A 19,716-nucleotide genomic window follows, 5' to 3' on the forward strand; every position below is an offset into this window, starting at 1 on the left:
AGCAGCCTGAGCAGTCTGTCTTGCAGATAAGAAGCATGTAGCTGGGGCTTCCCTGGTGGCGCAGTGGTTGGGAGTCCGCCTGCCGATGCAGGGGACACGGGTTCGTGCCCCGGTCCGGGAAGATCCCACGTGCCACTGAGCGGCTGGGCCCGTGAGCCATGGTCGCTGAGCCTGCGCGTCCGGAGCCTGCGCTCCGCAATGGGAGAGGCCACAACAGTGAGAGGCCCGCGTACCACAAAAAATAAAATTAAAAAAAATAAAATAAAAAATAATAATAATAAAAGAAGCATGTAGCTGTGCTATAAATGAAAAGAAGGAAAACCTGGGTGCAAATCGAGTTCCGCCCCCTATGAACGGTATGATTTGAGGCAAGTTGAGTCAGTTTCCTTATGTAAAATGGGGATGATTGTACTTTCCTCTTCACATTTTCTAATGGTTAAGTAAATCCTAAAAATGTTTATTATAATCCCTGGTACACAGCAAGCCCTCGATAAGGGGAAGCTGTTATTATTATCTTACTATTATTTTATGAATTTTCCAGTCCTATCAGTAAACTTTGTTCAATATAATGAGATACAAAGGTTAGTTTGGAAGTGTCACCTGGAGAAACCATGCCATGTATTTGAGGGCTTTTATGGGGAGTTCATGGAATGCAAAACCCAATACCTAATGAACATTATCGAACTGTCTCTTCTTCCTAGGTCATTTTTGAAAACCAATGACCCTTGTGGGAACAGGGCACATAATGCTTTGCTCACCCTTTCCTCCCTTTACCCCATTTTGAAAGACTCCAAAAGTCCCACCTAGCTACTGGGACTCAGGTTCAGAGGAGGAAGGGAAATAAGCCTCAGGATATCCCAGGCTTTATTTTCAGTTGTGATATTATTTATTCAATCACTTAGCAAATATTTTTTGAGTGTCAACTGCATGCTGGGAATTGCGCTGGGTTCAGAGGATTCAGCAGGGAACAGAATGACATAGACTCTGTATTGTGGATTTCACATTCTAGGGGGGAAAGGGGACAATAAGCAAAAAAACAAGAAACAAACAATAATCAATGTTATGTAGGAACAATACTTTATTGACCTTTATGTTTTCCCAAATGACACTGTGAACATGGGGTGAGGAAGGATATAAGCCCAGGTCTCTCTGACTCCAAATCTCAACTTCTTGTCACCCCTGAATGGAGCTTCACCTGCTGGGTATCAGGAGTTGCAGGTACTGTCACTAAGTGGCTGTGTGACCGTAAACGTGTTTCTTAACCTCTCTGATTCTTCATTTGCTCTATTTTTTAAGAAGGAAAGGAGAAATGCATGTAAAACTCTTACTGAGCACAGTTCCTGCCACTTTGGAAACACCCAGAAATAACTATAATTTTAATGAGAGTAACTTCTAGAAGACTACTAAAGTGTTGGTGAGTGGACATCCAGGAGAATTCTGCCCCCAAGGATAAGTGGTCCATGTGCTGACTGCAAACCCCACTTAGTGCAGGGTGCCCATCTCAATCACTGTCTCACAGGAGTGACTCATGCCCCAGCAATCTTTTAAACTACAGAAAAGAAGAAAAGTGAAATCCAACCCAATCCCTTTCCAAATGATCCTGAATTCAGAATGACTGAATTTTTAGCCAGTGAAGAATCAGGTCCACATTTACTGAGAATATCAATAACAAAATACATCAGCAGAGATGGGAGCGCCCGAACTTTCCACAGGGGTCCTGGATGGGTCGCTTCTCCAGCAACAGCTGTCTAGGCTTAGGAGGGGCTGTCTAGGAAGGACTGGCCTGCAAGCCAACCGATTCTGCAAAATGGCAACTTCCAGGGGTCTGCTTTCATCTTAGATCTGTGTTCAGAGGGCTAACCCACCAAGTATGGGGGGGTGCAAATATTCCAAGGATCTCCGAAAGCAAAACTGGGACGAAAAAGTAGAATTATGGGGCAGTAGATAATGCTTGATATGCCTAATCAGAGTGAAATTTTCAATAGGCAGAGCTATCCAAGACCTCGATGAGGTTCATGAGTGATAGTGAGTTCCTCATCAGAGGAGGCATTCAAACACAGATGCTGAATATCCATCTCCCATGAGACTTCATTCAAGAGTCCAAGCACCAGACAGAGCTTGAGGAGTCATCCGAGCCCCCATCCAGCCCTGAAAGTCTGGATTACACACCTCACAGGTGCTGGTCCAGAAATGTTTACACTGAGGCCTCGATCTTGGGTAGAGCACAGAGCGTGGGTCTTAGAAGAAAGTGAGCTATGGATATGGATCCTAGCTCTACCACTTACTAGCTGTGTGCCTTTGGGGATGATACTTGCCTTCTCTGAACTTGTTTCTGTATTCGTAAGAAGGAGATAATACTACCTACTTGACAAGGTTGTGAGAATTCAGTGAGATTATTTATGTCACATGGTTGCATGGCAAGTGTATTAGCTCCCTATTGCTGCTGTAACAAATTACCACAAACTTAGCGGTTTAAAACAACACAAATATATTATCTTACAGCTCTGAACGTTAAAAGTCTGACATGGGTGTCATCGGGGCTGCATTTCTTCTAGAGGCCTTGGGGAAGAATCTGTTTCCTTGCTTTTTCCAGCTTCTAGAAGATGCCCACATTCCTATGCCCGTGGCCCCTTCCTCTCTCTTCAAAGTCAGCCACGTAGCATGCATCGCTCTGACAATTCTTCCATTGTCACATCTTTCTCTAACTCTCTTCTCTGCCCCCGTCTTCCACATTTCAGGACCCTTGTGATTAGATTGAGCCTACCAGGTCACCCAGGATCCTCTAGTTTAAGGTCAGCTGATTAGCAACCTTAATTCCATCTGTACCATAATTACCCCTTTGCCGTGTAAGGTAATACACTCAAAGGTTCTGGGGACCAGGACGTGAACATCTATGGACGTCGTTATTCTGCCTTCCCCAGCCATGCTCCATGCGAGGTGCTCGCGTTGTGTGATTCATAGCACTGAAACGAAATAGCCCTCCGGGTTTTGGGTAGCTGGCCGGTCCCCTCCAGCCTGCGTGCCCAGGGTGGAGAATGCAATGGTGGATGGGCCCAGCTCTGTCTGTCGCTCCCAGGGAGTTTACCATGCCTAACGTAGCGCTTAGGCACATGGAGCTCTTGTCATCCATACAACAGCCCTGGAGGAACGGAGCGCCCCTGTGCTTGGAGAGCATCACCGGGAATTCACAGCCACTGATCCCGCCGTGTGAGGAAGCACGGGCCCAGCAGCATCTGTACAGGTGCATCGGGGCTGGCTTTCAGGACAGATGTTCCCTGAGCACATGAAACTACAGTCGAATCTCTTATCCTTATACTAACAGGAGACATTAGAGAAATACAAGCTGTTGCCGAGAGTAGAAGGGACTTTAAAGATTGCGGTGGGGGGAGGAAAATGGGCGCTGAAGGCTTGGGGATGCTCCTCTGTCCCAGGCACGGCATCTGGTGCTTTGCAAAAGCTCCTTTGTCAACTGACAAAGGAACCTCATAAGAAAGGTTTATCATTCCTGCATTTCTGAGGACCAAAGTGGCCCTTGAAAATGGTTAAAATTACTGAGCATGGAAGTGACAGGAACTGGAATCAAATCAAGGTCCCATGGCCCAGAAGTCTTTCCTTTTCACAACATGCCTCATGGCCAGGGTGGGAGAATGTCAGGGCTCTTATCTGGCATCTTGAAGCTCATTCAGCAGGTGGGGCTGGAGAGAGGGTCCTGGCACATAAATTCAGCTTTCTCACTTTCCAAGCAAAGGCTGTCCTGTATTGCCCTCTCCTTAGGGGGCCGCTTGTAAATAACGCTACCATATTACTTCAAGTTCAAGGTAGAAAATTTGAAAAATATAGAAAAGCAGAAAGAAAAAAATTAAAATTACTCATAGCATAATCACCCAGAATTAGACATGATTACCATTTTGGGTATCTCTCTCCAATTTTCTCTCTCTATACGTATGTGTTTTGATACATCGATTTTTTTTCTGTTAAGAATGTTTTATTTATGGCTTATTTTTCATTTTACGGGCCACAGACATTTTCCTGTGTTATTATCTGTTCTTCAACAACCTCACTTTTATACTTGTGTATGGATGTAACACAATGTATTAAAACACATCCTATTATTATTTTTTTAATTGACCTATAGTTGATTTACAATGTTGTGTTAGTTTCAGGGGTAGAGCAAAGTGATTCTATATATATAAATATATATATATATATACAGAGAGAGAGAGAGAGATTCCTTTTTAGATTCTTTTCGATTATAGGTTATTACAAGATATTGAATATAGTTCACTGCGCTATATAGTAGGTCCTTGTTTATCTATTTTATAGGTAGTACTGTACATATGTTAATCCTAAACTCCAATTTGTCCCTCCTTTCCCTTTCCCCTTTGGTAAACATAAATTTGTTTTCTATGTCTGTGAGTCTATTTATATTTTGTAAATAAGTTCATCTGTATCATTTTTTAGATTCCACGTGTAAGAGATATCATATGATATTTGTCTTTGGCTTACTTCTCTTAGTATGATAAGCTCTAGGTCCATCCATGTTGCTGCAAATAACATTACTTCATTCCTTTTTATGGCTGAGTCAATTCCATTGATATATATACCACATCTTCTTTATCCATTCTTCTGTCGATAAAACACCTCCTATTACCGGACACAGATTTGGGGGTGGGAGATTGCTGTTGTTTTCATATTATAACTTTGCAATAAAATCCTGGTAGATAAAACTGCACATATAACTGGGAGTTTCCATAAAACCTATTTCTGGAAATAGAATGGACTGGGCAAAGCATAGGAACATTGTTAAGATCATTGATATGTACTAACAAAATGCCTTCCAGAAAGAATACACCAGCACTCCCCAGGGCTGGGTGTAGAAGTGCTCTTCTCCCTATATCCATAGTGATACTGAATTTCATCTCTTTTTTTCTTCTTTATCTTTGTTTCTTTGGGCTTATTGATTTTCAACAGGTCCCACTTTACATGGTTTCAATTAAAGAGACACTTCTTTGCAATGGTTCTTTTCTCCTACGATTTAATGCAAGGGTGGGCAAATTTTTTCTGTAAGGGCCAGATGGTAAATATTTTGGATTCTGCAGTCCATATAATCTCTGCTACAACTATACTCAACTCAGCCATTGCAGTGCAAAAACAGCCCATTGATAACACATACATAATTGAGCAGGGCCCATGAAATTTTATTTCGGGACCCTGAGACTTCAATTTCTTAGAACTTTCCCATATCAAGAAATATATTCTTCTTTTGAATTTTTTCCATCCACTTAATAATGTGCAAACTATTTTTAGCTCAGAGTCATACAAAACTGGGACCAACACAGGGCATATTTGGCCCAGGGGACCTTAGTTTGCTAACCCTCTGGCTTAACTGAAGGCCCCATTCACACAGGACATTTATCCATTTAGACTTCTCTGTGAGAGTCGCTTTTTTTTTTTTTTTTTTTTCCTAAATCTAATAGTTTTCAACCCTGGCTGCACATTGTAATTACCTGGAAAGTTTTTAAAAAATAGCCAGCGCTGGGTCCCACCCCAGATGAATTCAATAAGTCTTTCGGAGGGGGGCACATTCATGGCATGAAAGTCTCTCCAGGTGACCCTGAAGCCCAGCTCGGAGTGCATTTGAATTAACCATAGATAAACCCAGAGAGGTGCTACTGGGCCCTAGGCCTGGGCAACGTTAGCTTGGGATCCAGGGCTGCCGGGAAGCTAAGAGCGCCCGCAAGAGGAAGTGAAACGCATTGATGAGAGTCCCGGTTCCTTGAGTATTTTACAGAGGTGCTGACAAAAAGCTCCTGCTTCTGGCTTTCTTTGAGCTTCCCTGGAAAGACAGACAATAAGATTTTTTTAAAAGTCTCCTGGCCACAGGTATCAGCCTGGGCTCTGTGGTGGGAAGAGCTGTGACCCCATGAGCGGCTTAAGCCTGCAAGAGTCAGGGCACCCTGGACATCTACCCTTCCCGGCAGATTCAGGCTTCCGTCTCTCTCAAGACTGAGTGTAAAAAGATGGTGAGTAGCAGCATCTCATGCTCGCTCCTGCTTTGTTCTGCAACGAACCGTGGGTGCCACCAAGCCACCCTACTTGTCTCCTTGGGTCCTTCCCACTCTTTGCATTTCTTTGCAGATTTCAAGGTGATGACAAAAGAGAGAACAGTCTTAGCATTTGTTAATACCCACTTGACCCACAAAAGAAAATTCACCAGCATTCCGCAGCTTCTAATTTAAAAACCATTAGACCGTTCCGCTTGGCGGACCAGATCTAAATATTCTTAAAGGGGTGGTTTAATTTAATGATTACCTTAACAAGCCCCCTTTTAAAATGATGATCCGCCAAATTCAGGGGATTTGTTTTGGAATCTGATCCAATAAGTGGCTTTGTACAAAGAGGAGCAGAACGGAATCTGATTTGGTTCAGAACGTGGTGAAAATCGTGGAAATTACTTTGCATATTTAATCACTGTGGAAACACGAGTACAAACTACTTTCTAGAGATTACCTTAGGAAAAAAAAAAAAAAAAAGCTGCAGGCTTTGCAGCCAGCATGCCAAGTACTTTGATTTACAGGGAATTATTTGGATTTTATAGAACACTCAGGGTTTCAAAGACTTCAACCTACTCAGCCACTGGCAGAAAGACATATTTTAAATAGCAGAGCAGAAGCTGGGCTTTGGGAACAGAAGCTACGGTGGAGGGATTCGTTCGTTCCTGCTCAGGCCTGTAGCTTGGCCTTAACTTGGCTAAGCTTTTTTGCAGCCAGAGGTGATGGGTGGCAGACCAAGATCAGATGGGTAGACAAGATGAGGGTGTGTCACCCAAAGAATCACTCTCTGAGCCTGTCATCGGGAACTGAGGGCACATGACCCATCTTAGGAAAGACGGCCGTCCTTCTGTCTGCCCCAGCAGCAAAGAGCAAGCAGAAAATTCTATCGGCTCTGTGCACGGAAGCTCGGAGGAGGCAGCTCTGGTGGTGAGAGTTAGGGCTTTGGTCTGAGCCCGACTTCACCTCTTCGAACGTTCTTTTCCTCATTGGTGATTCCCTTCCCCTGAGTTTTCTACTTAGCTGTCCCTTCATCAGCAAGGCTTTTCTCTGACCCCCCTCCATCTAAAAGAAATCCCCGGGCACTTTCTTCCTTCTTACTAGTCTTTCCACATATTATCGCGTGCAGGATTCCTTGCTAACTTGTTGATGCTCTGCCTTCTCCTATTAGACTGAGGTCCATATTCAGTTTGCCCTGCGTATTGGCTGTTTCCCCAAAGCTCAGCACAGTGGCTGGCTCAGTAAATATTTGAATAAAAGAATTACTAAGGCCCACCTCCTATTACTTGTGTGAGGATATGTGCTATAGATGTATAAGTGCTTAACAATCAAACAATAAAAAACAGGGGAAAAGGGCACTCTAGATAGATTTTTAGGGTGGAAGGAGCCTGTGTTAGACCCCAGCAACTTTCTCCCTCTGTGACCTTGGTCGAAGTGACAGGGCTGTCTTTCTGAGCCTCAGTCTCTCACCTATAAAATGGGATCATATATATTTCAGGAAGTTATTGTGAGGGTTCTAGAGGGTGCATGTAAAGGACCAAGGTTGCTGATGGGTACAGGGTACGTAGTCAAGAAGGAGTAGGTGTTGTGACTTCATGGGTGTGATGGTTAATTTTAGGTGTCAACTTGACTGGGCCATGGAACTCCGAGAATGCTGGTGTGTCTAGAAGAGACAGGGTGTTTCTAGATGAGATGAGCATTTGAATAGGTGGTCAGTGACAAGCAGATAACCCCCCATTCCATGTGGGTGGGCCTTATCCAACCCACTGGGGGCCTGAATAGAACGAAAAGGAGGCAGAGGTGGAATCTGCTCTCTGCCTGACTGCTGAGCTGGGACGTGGCTCTCCTGTCCTTGGCGCTCCTGGTTCTCGGGCCTTCAGACCTGCCCTGGAATCTCCAGCAGCGGCTCTCCAGCCCTCAGGCCTTCAAACTTCACCACGGGCTTTCCTGGGTCCCCAGCTTTCAGATGGCAGATGGTGAGACTTCTCAGCTCCATAATCACCTTAGCCAATACTTTATAATAAATCTCTTTCTAGAGAGAGATATACACATGTCCTATTGCTTCTGTTTCTGTGGAGAACCTTGACTAATGGGTAAGGATACTATGATAGCTGGACAGGAGGACATCTGTCCATCTGTCACTTGGGACATTGCCATCTTGAGGTTTCCTTCCTAACCAACGCCTCCTCTCAGAAAAGTCTGAGCTGTCTTCCAGAGAAATCGGAAAATAGATGGGTCCTTTACAAAACTCTCCAAAAAATGCAATGTTTTCAGATAGGTCCCAAGTTCCAACCACTGGCAGCCAGTTCCCATTGTAAAACACTGGTATGCAAGCATCTGTCTCTATGTGTACACACTCATTGGAGGCGTAAACTTATGCAGTAGCTAAACCCTTTGCAAGATATATGTGCGCTGGTGAGTGTAGGGGTGTATGTATGTGTGTTTGGGTTTGTGTATTTCTGCAGTGGATCGTGGAGACCAGATGTGTGGACCGCGTGTGTGTGTAAATAGAGAGAGTGATGTGTACACAACAGCATGCACGTAACTTCTCCCTGGCTTTCTCCTCGTGTCTTCCTTGAAGCGTCTCTGCATAAGTTTCCAATCTCAGCAGCCAGAGGTTAATGAACGTGCTTTCTTTCCCATGTGCACTGAACAGATAATTTTCTTTTCCTCTTTATGATAAGTGGAAGAAGCGTTTGAGTGACAGGACAATTTGTCAATCAATTGCAGAGTGGAAGGGGAACCTCCTCTGCATAATTTTACACCTGGGATCAAAAGTGACTTCTGACTGGAAGCCGCGCTGGGACGGCAAAAGATGACTCCAACGGCACCTGTCAAATTCTTGCCTATTTCCAGCCTCCAGGCCCTCCTCCTGCCAATTTGCTCTCCCAGCCTCCTGAAGAGGATTTGCCAAAACGCAGGAGAGTTCTTGCATATGGCCTCACTCTGTCAAAACCTTCAGCACCTCCTCTCTGCTCTTAGCCAGGTGGCAAAGGTCCTTTCTCACCTGGACCCGGTCCACCTCCATCACTCCTGCCCTGTGACCCTCCCTGCCTGATTCAGCTACTGGCCATCCCCAGACACCCTGGCCGCCACACCAGTTTTGCCTTCTCCAAGTCCCGGCTTCCTCTGGGCCCGTGCCTGGAACTCACTCCTCCCTTCAAGGAAACACATACGGAAAGCCTGCTCTGAATCAGACATGTGACAAGTACAGGAATGGGGGGACAATGAGACAGGCATTGGCCTTGACCTCAGAGAACATCCTTCCTGTGGGATGATGGCTGCCCCCCCCCCACCTCTTTCTCATCTGGAAAACCCTCAGCACTCAAGGGTCAGCTCTAGGACCTACCCCTCACCTGTGAGACCATCCCTGACCTGCCTCCCCACCCCGAGGTGGGACAGCCACTGCTTCCTTGGCACCTTCCCTGTGCCCCGTAAATAATTGTCATTGTCACACCTGTGTCACCGTCTTGCTCATCTGCACCATCTATCTTCCTTTCCTCCTTAGACTGGATCCCTGCCCTGCCGTCTAATTCACCTTCAGACGCCCCGTCCCTTGCACAGAGCCCATGGCATACGATCATACACTCTGAAAAACTCTGCAAATATTTTCAGACTAAACGAACCAGTCAGCCAGTGGATGTGACAGTGGAAAGAGGGAAGGAAGGAGGAGCGAGGACATTCAGGTGACCAGCGAGACAGAGAGAAGGCAAGACATCAAGATGGCCCTTCAGCACATGCGTTCAAGGCACATTTGATGTACAAGCAGAGGCATCATTGTTATTAACTAATTACAGCTGCCATTTTCATCTTCTATTTTGTTCTAGGCATTTATAAATTTTACTTCAAATTTTCATAACAACTCGACAGAGTAAGGATTATTATTGTCCCTGAGGGTCAGAGGGCTTAGGCAACTACCCCAAGGTCACAAAGCCTATAAGAGGCAGAGCTGGGCTTAGAACTCTGGGTGGTCTGAATCCAAAGGCGCTGCTCTCTCCTACCCTCAAGAGTCAATGTCTGCACTTGTACTGGAGCTTTAACAGTCATCTCTGGTTTCCCCCCAGGGACCCTGGGCTGGCTTCTCTCTTGGCCAGTGTGAGAGGTGTCCCTCTTGGAGACCCCCATTTCTCCAACACTAGCCATTTCAGGGAACGGCTTTGCTGAAACCTGAATTATGGAAATGGGTTGTCAATTACCCCAGGTGGCTGTGTAAAAGAATTACTGCAACAATCACAGTGAAAAGAGAACTTTATTTTCACCACATTCCAGTAAAAGCTAATTCAGAATAACTCCATTTAACAGTTATTTTATGCTGGAATACTGAATGCCTTGGGGAGTCTTTTAGGGATTTTAAAGTCTCTTTATTTATAAATGATTCATGCTGCATTTTCAGAAAAACCTACAATTAGTGTGGGTAGCACAGAAGCTCCTTAGGGAAAGGTAAAAAAAAAAAAAAAAACAAGAAAGAAAGGAAAATATACATGCATTCTCTGCACCCTTTTATCCATTGTTGTTTTGCAGTGGACTATAAAAAGAGAACCAAAGGAAAAACGGCAAGGAGATATTTTGTCTAACCTTATAAATACATGCCCCATTAGACAGTATCTGTACAGTAGTTTTTTCGGTGATCGGCTCAACCCAGAAAATTCTTTTAATGCATATGTTTCAACTGGGTACACCGTCTTCACACCTGCAGAAGCTTAAAGGCACCAGAGTTGCTTCGGGTGGATCCCATCTCCTCAGCATCTTAAATGAGCCTCCGAGAGACAGCCGTGGCCTTGGGTGGGGTCAGCACAGCTGCCCAAAGAGATGGCAAAGGAAAGCCTCCTAATTCTTGAGCCAAAGTTATCCCAGAGAGAGTCTGTGCAAAACTGCTCTCAAAACTGCCCTTTCTGAGCCTTCATTTCTTCACCCACCCAGTGAGGTATATCATATTCACTTCACGGGTGTTTGCCATCAGTCATTCATTGAATGCCCTTTTTTTGGGGGGACATCTGTTCTCCTCCCTATGCAGGAAGGTCTCTGAATACAGAAGTGCACAGTCTGTTGGAGAGAAGGGACACAGAACAGTGTTGATGGTGGGATAGAGGCTTCCAGACTCTCAGTGAGCACAGAGGGGACACAGGACCCATACGGAGGAGTCAAGGAAGATTTCCTGGGGGAAGTGATGTCTAAGCTAAAATAGGAAGGATGGATAGGCACAAAGGGGAATAAGGCTGTGAGGCCAGAGGTCTCAGCATGCACAGCAATCTGGGGAAGAGAGAAAATGAAGCCCGTGCAAGGGTCCTGTGAGCGGCTCAGTCCTGCTGGAGGAGCTCAGCGTCAGAAATGCAAAGGTGATAAAGATGAGCTTGAGAAGATCCACGAGATGATTATTTCAATAAGAGGATTTTGTAAACTCTGGGGCTATAAGGCTCTGCACAATGTCAGTTATTATCTGATATTATTACCATTCTGGACAGATAGGGGGGCAGGGATCGAACTAGGAGATGGAGCTAGAAACTGCCGATGTCACTAACAGAGGATCTTAATATTTCTTTTTCCAAGTGTTCTTACTTAATTCATTTTTGACTGTGTGTAAGACTGATGGGGGTTACCTCATTCATTTATGCGTTCATTTGTAGGTGAAGTCAGATGTTTCATTTTTGTATGTGGCTAATATTGAGGGTCTATTGGAAGTAACTAGAGCAGAACTCAGAGTTATTGAAAATCATAAAAAAGAAAAAAGAGAGGAAACAATTTCCATCCTTAGCAACCCACGGAATTCATGCCCAGGATCCCTCCTGCCCCATCTGGAAACCTCTCATTTCTGTCAATGGTACCTGTCTCTCCTGAGTCAGCAAATACATAGCCTACACTAAGGAATGTTTTACGTGTTTAATTGAATTATTTTCAATTAAATGAGTATTTTTTTCAAATCTCTACTGTGTGCCAGGTAGTGTGAAAAATGTACAAGTACACAGAAATGAAAGAAACCCCGTTCCTGCCCGCAAGAGCTCACTTTTAGAGCAGGGAGATATCCCATGAGGCTGGGACAGAATGCATGGAGGGCTGTCCACAGGGGCGGGGGCAGAACAGGTCAAGGTTCTGAGGGCCAGATCAAACAAGGGGTATTACCTCCGAGGGAGATGACTTTTGGAGTTGAGCCAGAGTCAGCCAGAGTCTGACACATCCTGGCACTGTGACCTTGGGCTGGTCGCTTAACATCTCTGTGCCTCAGTTTCGTCATCTGTGAAATGGGGATAACAACGCTACTCTCAGCACTGAGTTGTTCTGATGAATTGATGAATACATGCAAAGGTGCTTTAAAGAGGGTCTTGCACGTCTTAAATGCTCAGAAAGAGCTGACTAAGCTTACCATTGTCATCATCATTATAATGGTTTCATGAGTAAATGATAGGGGAAGAGGTGAAGGCAAAAGTCAAGATGGGATGTGGAGCTATAGATCTAGCTATAGAGCCAAAGAAATGAAAACATTCATCCACAAAAAGCCTCGTACAGGCATTTCCACTGTGGCCAAAAAGTGGAAACAACCCAAATGGCTATCAGCTGGTGGCTGGATAAACAAAACGTAGTCTATCCCTGCAATGGAACACTTTCCAGCACTAAAAAGGAATGAAGCACGACATGTTTCAGCGAGGATGAACCTTGCAAACACGATGCTTAGTCAAAGAAGCCAGTCACAAAAGCCACATGCTGTATGATTCCATTGACAGGAAATGTCCAGAGTAGGCCAATCTATAGAGACAGAAAGTAGATTGGTGGTTGCCTAAGGTTAAGAGTGTGAGATTGCTCATGGGTAGGGGGGTTCTTTTTGAGGTGATGAAAATGTTCTTAACTTCAATTGTGGTGATAGTTGGACAACTCTCTAAATACACTAAGACCATGGAACCATATGCTTTAAATGGGTGAATTTGGGGTGTGTGAATTATTTTCTCAGTAAAGGGAGAGAAGGAGGAGAGGTGGAGTCAGGGTGAAGATGGGAGAAACTAAGTCTTGTATGCAAGGAAGAGGCCAGGAAGTGGCATGTCCGGAGGATGGACACGGAGATCAGGGGTCAAGCCCTAAGCATCTAACACCATGAGCCCGGTCCTTGTTTATTTTAAAGCATCAATCAGTCTTTCAAAGAACAAAAGTGGGAGGGCAGCAGACAGGCGCAAAACTTCAGCCACCAATTCATTCAGTATTTAAAGTGGGCCTGCTAATGTACCCAGTTGTTCTAAGGGCTGGGGATATAGTGGGAACCAATTCAGAGGAGTCCAGGCCCCCCTGGAGTCCACAACCAGTGCATTTAACAAACACACCCGTGTAAAAATGCATGAGATCATTCCAGAGAGTGACGGATGTCTTAAGCAAAGAGATACAGTGGAGAGTGAGTAGAGAGGCTACCTTGGATTGGAGGACAGGTGGTCAGAAAAGGTCTCTCTCAGGAGGTAACATCGGAGCTGACATCATGCCAAGACTCAGAGCAAGAGTGTTCCAGACAGAGTAACAAAAGTACCAGGGTCCTAACAAACTCATAAAGAAGAACCCAAATAAATTCTTGTGTTGGAAGTATGGAGAGCTACAGAGATGAGAGGAAGGAGAGATCTATCTGCACCAAAATCAACAGGGAAGGCTTCAGGGAACAGGCAGACTTTGAGCTGAGCCTTAAAGAAGGAGCAAATGACTCTTTGGTCCCCTTTGTCCATGTGAGAAGCAGCAGTTTCTTTCTTCTTAAGCAGGTCATTGTGATGCAAAGGCAGTGGGTGTATCAGTCCACGACAGCTGTGTAACAAACCACAATCGACTATTGTTCCGACACCTGCAGGTGACTGCTCTTGCTTGGTCTTGACAGGGGCAGCTCTGCCCCCTGTGTCTCTCCTCCTCAGCCTGAGACCAGAGGTTTGCTTAGCATGTACATCCCATGAGGATGGCAGAACCACAACAGCAAGTAGAAACCTCAAGACCTATGAAGGCTTAGGCTCAGAAGTGCTACTTGGCCATGTCCACCACATTCTAATGGACAAAATAAATCAAATGGCCAAGCCAAAAATAAAGAGGAGGAGGTATTCTCTGCCTTTATTGGGGGTAACCTCAAAGAATGTAACAGAGAGCATGGATACAGAGAGGTGGGAAGAACTGAGCAAATAATGTCTTCCCTAAAACGCCTAGGTCTGGTGGGCCCTTGGTCAGTGTTTGTGGGTGGGCTGGAGACAGAGAGAGCTGGTGAGCGTGTAGGCATCTCACCAAGACTCCAGGGGAACACAGCGCTTGAAATACTATTAACCAGTGAAAAAGGAACAAACCAACACGTGTACATACAACAGCAAAGATAAATCTCCAAGGCACTAAGCCAAGTGAAGTAAGCCAGACTCAAAAGGCAAAATTCTTTAAGATTTCATTTATAGGGCATTCTTTCAAAGACAAAACTATAGGGGTAGTAACAGATCAGAGGTTACCAGGGGCTAGGGAAGGAGAGGAGGGTTGATGGCAAATGGACGTGAAAATTTCTCATGTGATAGAAATTGACCTCCACATCCCTGTGGTGATGAGACATGACTCTACTCCAAGATGAAGGAGATTCTACTTATTTCTACTTATGTAATTATACTGTAATGTTAAAAAGGGGGGGATGATAAATTCATTGTTAATTTTTTTAAAATCCATTGGAAGATGTAAAATCATTTCTTCAATGAAAGAGCCTCCACCCCTTTATAAAAAGGAATTCAGCAATTCTTTGAATATTATGGACTTTTATTTTTATTATTAGAATTAATATTGCAGAAAAACAATAATTTGTATTGAGGCAAGAAACACATACAAGATGTAAAATGTCAATTTTTTATAAGGGAAAATGAGAGGTCGAACTATTCGATTGGCACACACTCTGTGCCCGCACAGGACTTTATCCCTGTGCCTTTGTTAATTGCAGGAGAGAAAACGAGGCAGTCACTTGGACCAACTTTCCTCTCCTTGTTTTCTAAGTTTTGCTGCCAAACTTCCTTGTCAGAGAGTAGCACAATGTCGATACTCCTTCCCCTTTCTCCCCTCCCCCAAAACGTTCATAATTCAGTCAATCCAAAGGTCTACATGTCAGCAGACTTTGGCTTGACTGATTTTTTTCCCTCCCAAATTGACAGAATCACATGGTTACTTATTTATTTACTTATTAATGATTTATATCCTGTCTCCTTCCAAAAAGGATCTGAGTGCCTCGCTGGATGTCTTGGCATTACCTCCACAAAGTATAAGCATCTCGAGGAAGAAAATAACCACTGGAGGAGTGGTGTCTGGTTTTGTTCCAGAATCCGCGGAGTCTCAGGAAAATGCGTAATGAGCCCATTACTGCAGAAAATGAATAATGGAGGGTCCGACCTGGCTGCCATGTCAAAGTAGGATCTTAAACACAAAACCCCCTCCCCAAGGCTGTCTGTACAGGGAGGGAAGGAGATCTACTGGTTAACTGAGGTCAAAATCTTTACTCACTGAAGAAACAGGTACTTTCTTCCCTGAGCAAGTCAATTAAGCAAAAAAGTAGTTACCAGCCATTGTCATCTATGGGCCAGTACTTAACAAACAGAGTTTCAACAACTTGGCAAGATAAATACTGGACTCTGTGGAAAACACAGAGGCTCAGAGAGGGTAAGTAACTTGCCCAGGGTTGCAGAGCAGGTCAAGCAGTCAAGCTAGGATTTTGAATCCAGGTCTTTCTGACTCTGGAGCCCATGCTTATTCCCTTTTCCAAGTTTCCTCTGGGCTTTTGAGCCCCACCTACATGTCTGGCACTGGCTGTCTGTAATGATCCAGTTTATTAAATAATGTTGACATCTTTTGCTCGCTTTTGGACACTGCATCAAAGAATTTTCATCATAGCTGCTATCAGTTAGGATGATCTCAGCCACGAGCAACAGCAAGGCCAAATTCCAACCAGCTTCAACAATGAGATGGTGGATTCCCCCCCAGCAGTAGAGGCCTAGAGGCAGGGCAAGTGCCAGGCACCATATGTAAGGTGGTTGCTTTGCTGCTCCAGCATTCCCTCTGCTTGGCCCTTTTCCATGTGTGTGCATCTTCCTCAGGTAAGTAGGAACCAGGATGCAGCAGTTCTGGGGATTTCTCCAAAGGAAGAAATGGGCCCATCTCCTTAGGTATGAGAGAACCTTTCCTAAAAGACCCAGCTGTCATCATCTCCAGACTCATTGGCCAGGACTGGGTTCCATACACATACCCTGGGTTCCATACCCATTCTTAAGCCACCCACTGGCAAGTGGGGAAGGGATGACCATAGACGCTTTAGGAGAAACCTGGTAGATATTTTCGAATCCCATTTGGCCTCCTGGATATCCATGAAGCCTGCATTTCCCAGCCTCTCTTACAGTTCAGATTGGGCCATTTGACTGGCTTCTACCAATAGAATGTGGGAAAAGATATGTCACTTCCAGGCCTGTCCTTAAAATGTCCTATGTAGTCCTCCATGCTCTCTCTCATCAGCAGCTCAGGCCCTAAAAGATGACAACACCATAGGATGTAGAAATCTGGATTCCTGAACCACTTGGTTAAAGGCCACCCACTAGACATCACTGATGTTGTATTGTGTTAAACCACTGAGATTTGGAAGTTATCTGTTACTGCAGCTAGCATTGATTACCCTGACTAATCCAGGTGGCTCACGCTAACCTTCTGGGGTGGAATAGAAGTTGGGAGTCGACCGTAAAAATGAATACATAACTTGAGTTGTGAGATTTCCATATGGCGGAAAGGGGTGATGGCCAGGGAGACAGAGAGAAGACATTAGTGAGCGATTGTGAAAGTCAAAGTTTAATGGTTATAGAACGGTTTCAGAGATTCGCATTACTCTCCGTTATGACCTTGGGCAAGCCACTGCCCAGCTCTGGCCTCAGTCTCTCCAGCAGAAGATGATGTCACAGCCTCTCCAGGCTCCCAGTGGTTCTATACTGCTGTGCACTTATCTTGGGTTGGTGTTGACGAGGCCACACACACAGTGACTCGGGAAGAGGGTCATTTTCAAAACCAGCCTCCCGGCATCCACTTCTGAAAAGCTGCACCAAGAAATGCCAGGCCACCCAGCGACCGCAGGACAGGAACATCTGTAAGTATTCACTCACACGGCAGGAGCACCTCCTATTGAAACAATCATTCTAGAATTTTTAGTACAGTTCCCACAAGCGTGATTTCCATAACTTTGATGAGGGAGCCAATTAATACAAGGATTGGGGCTTCCCTGGTGGAGCAGTGGTTGAGAGTCCGCCTGCCGATGCGGGGGACGCCGGTTCGTGCCCCGGTCCGGGAGGATCCCACGTGCTGCGGAGCGGCTGGGCCCGTGAGCCGTGGCCGCTGAGCCTGCGCATCCGGAGCCTGTGCTCCGCAACGGGAGAGGCCGCGACGGTGAGAGGCCCGTGCACCGCGATGAAGAGTGGCCCCTGCTCCTCGCAACGGAGAAAGCCCTGGCACAGAAACGAACGCCCAACACAACCGAAAATTAATTAATTAATTAATTTATTTATTTATTTATATTTAAAAAAATACAAGGATTATCTATTGTTACGGCCTAGCACAAAACCCCACAAATCAAATGGATTCCCCAAACCCACTCAGGTCCCCATATTGCTAAGTCACATCCATTATACTGCTTTACAGTCACATTTGTATTTTTTATTATTAATGCTATCAATACAGTATTTATTCACTAAGAAATGGCCTTCTGCTTAAGAGGGGAATGTCTTTATTTGTAAGTGCTCCTGGTGATCCTGTGTTATGCACACATTGGCTGGTATATCTACAGCTGGGACACAAACTATTTGAAGAAAAATAATAACAGCCGATTATTGAAGACCTACTGAGTGCCAGGCTATGCCTTCCATCCATGATCTAATCTTATCAATAGTCCTGTCCCTTTCAACCCCATTTAACAGAAGAGGATACTGAGGCCCAGGAGGGAGAAGTAACTTGTCAAATATCCGACAAGCAGCCAGTGAGGAGCTAGGTCTTCCACTCAAGGACTTTCCACTTTGACACAGCTACCAAGTGCTTCCAGTACTGAGAAAAAGATTAAAGTAAAGCGCCCTCAAGATTGATGCAGAGGCATCTCACTGGCTGTAATTGTGACTGCTTTTAAGTTCCCTTTATTTACTCTTCATCCAGAAATTGCCAGCATAGCCACTCATTTTCGTGCAACCAGATGTGGAAATTGGGATCACGAGGGCAATGACAGACAAACTCATACGTATATTTTGGAAAATTTCCCACCCGTGACCCCAGGCCATGTTGGATGACAACCGTTTAGGTCACTGAAAAGGTGTTTTTCTCTCAGTAGGGTAGCAGCAAAAGCAGCCTGTGCCTTTTTGTTCTGCGATTTCACCCAAATTAGTAACACTTGAAAAGGAAATGTCTCGGTATCTTTCAATTTCTCCATCTCTTGCTCCTTCCCACCTTAGCTCCTGCCTATGCCCACAGCCAGACTCCCCAGCCAAAACCACCTCTGGGCAGCCCAAATCGTGTTGGCAATGCTAGGTACAGTCAGGAAAGAATAAACCAACAATTAGGGTTTCCAGACAAAATACTGTATGCCCAGTATCTAGGTCAGCTTGGGCAGCCATAACAAAATACCGTAGACTGGGTGGCTTAACCAACACTTAATTTCTCATTGTTCTAGAGGCTAGAAGTCCAATATCAAGATGCTGGCATGTTCAGCTTCTAGGGAGGGCTCTCTTCTTGACTTAGAGATGGCCACATTCTTGCTATGTCCTCACATGGTGGGGAGAGAGGGTGAGACAGCAAGCTCTCTGTTATCTCATCTTATAAGGGCACTAATCCCATAATGAGGGGCCCCACTCTCAAGACCTCACCTCAACCTAGTTACCTCTTAAAGTCTTCACCTCCAAATACGATCACATTGGGGATTTTAGCTTCAGTACATGAAGTTGGGGGGATGGGGCACACTTCAGTCAATGGCACCCAAGTAGATGTGAATTTTAAATAAACAACAATAATTTTTTTCGTATAAATAGCCCCTCAATAAATACGTTTGAAATTCAAATGTAACCAGGCATCCTGTAATTTTATTTGCTGAATCTGGCAACCACACCAAAAATATTAGAAAGAAATTTTCTACTGTCTTAATGCTCTTTCTTTCTCTTGACCCCTCCCCAGAGCACCTCCAGGCCTCTAAGGAAGAGGAATCACTTGTTTGATGAGTCAGACTCTAGGACACCCACGGTCCAAATTTTACCCACAGGTGGAGTTCCTCTGTCACAACGGTCAGTATGCAAGCACGGCTTTGCCCCGGCGCTGCCCGTCCCCAGGCAGTAAGTAGACCAAAACTGGGCCTGTCTTTTTTTTCTCCGGTTCCAACCCTCCTTACTTGCACCGGGGTGGCTGAGCCAGGCAGGTCCTCCTCTGTAGATGCAGCCAATCTGAGACTCAGGAAAGGAAGTAGGGGGCAGAGGTTGTGTACCTCACCAGAGGAGTCTAACTGCTTTATCAAACAGCCCGTACCGAGCTGTAGCAGTGCCTGCCATCTTGGTTATGGCTCCTGTGTACCTTGCTTCCTCTACCAACACCCCCCCTGATGGGGAAGGAATGAGGAATGAAGCAGTGAGCATGGCTGAGTCCTGGCTCTTCAGCACCACAAGAATAGACAGCACCGCACCCAGAAACCTCAACACAT

The sequence above is a fragment of the Kogia breviceps genome, chromosome 3, assembly GCF_026419965.1.
Source record: "Kogia breviceps isolate mKogBre1 chromosome 3, mKogBre1 haplotype 1, whole genome shotgun sequence".
In the NCBI taxonomy this organism is placed as follows: Eukaryota; Metazoa; Chordata; class Mammalia; order Artiodactyla; family Physeteridae; genus Kogia; species Kogia breviceps.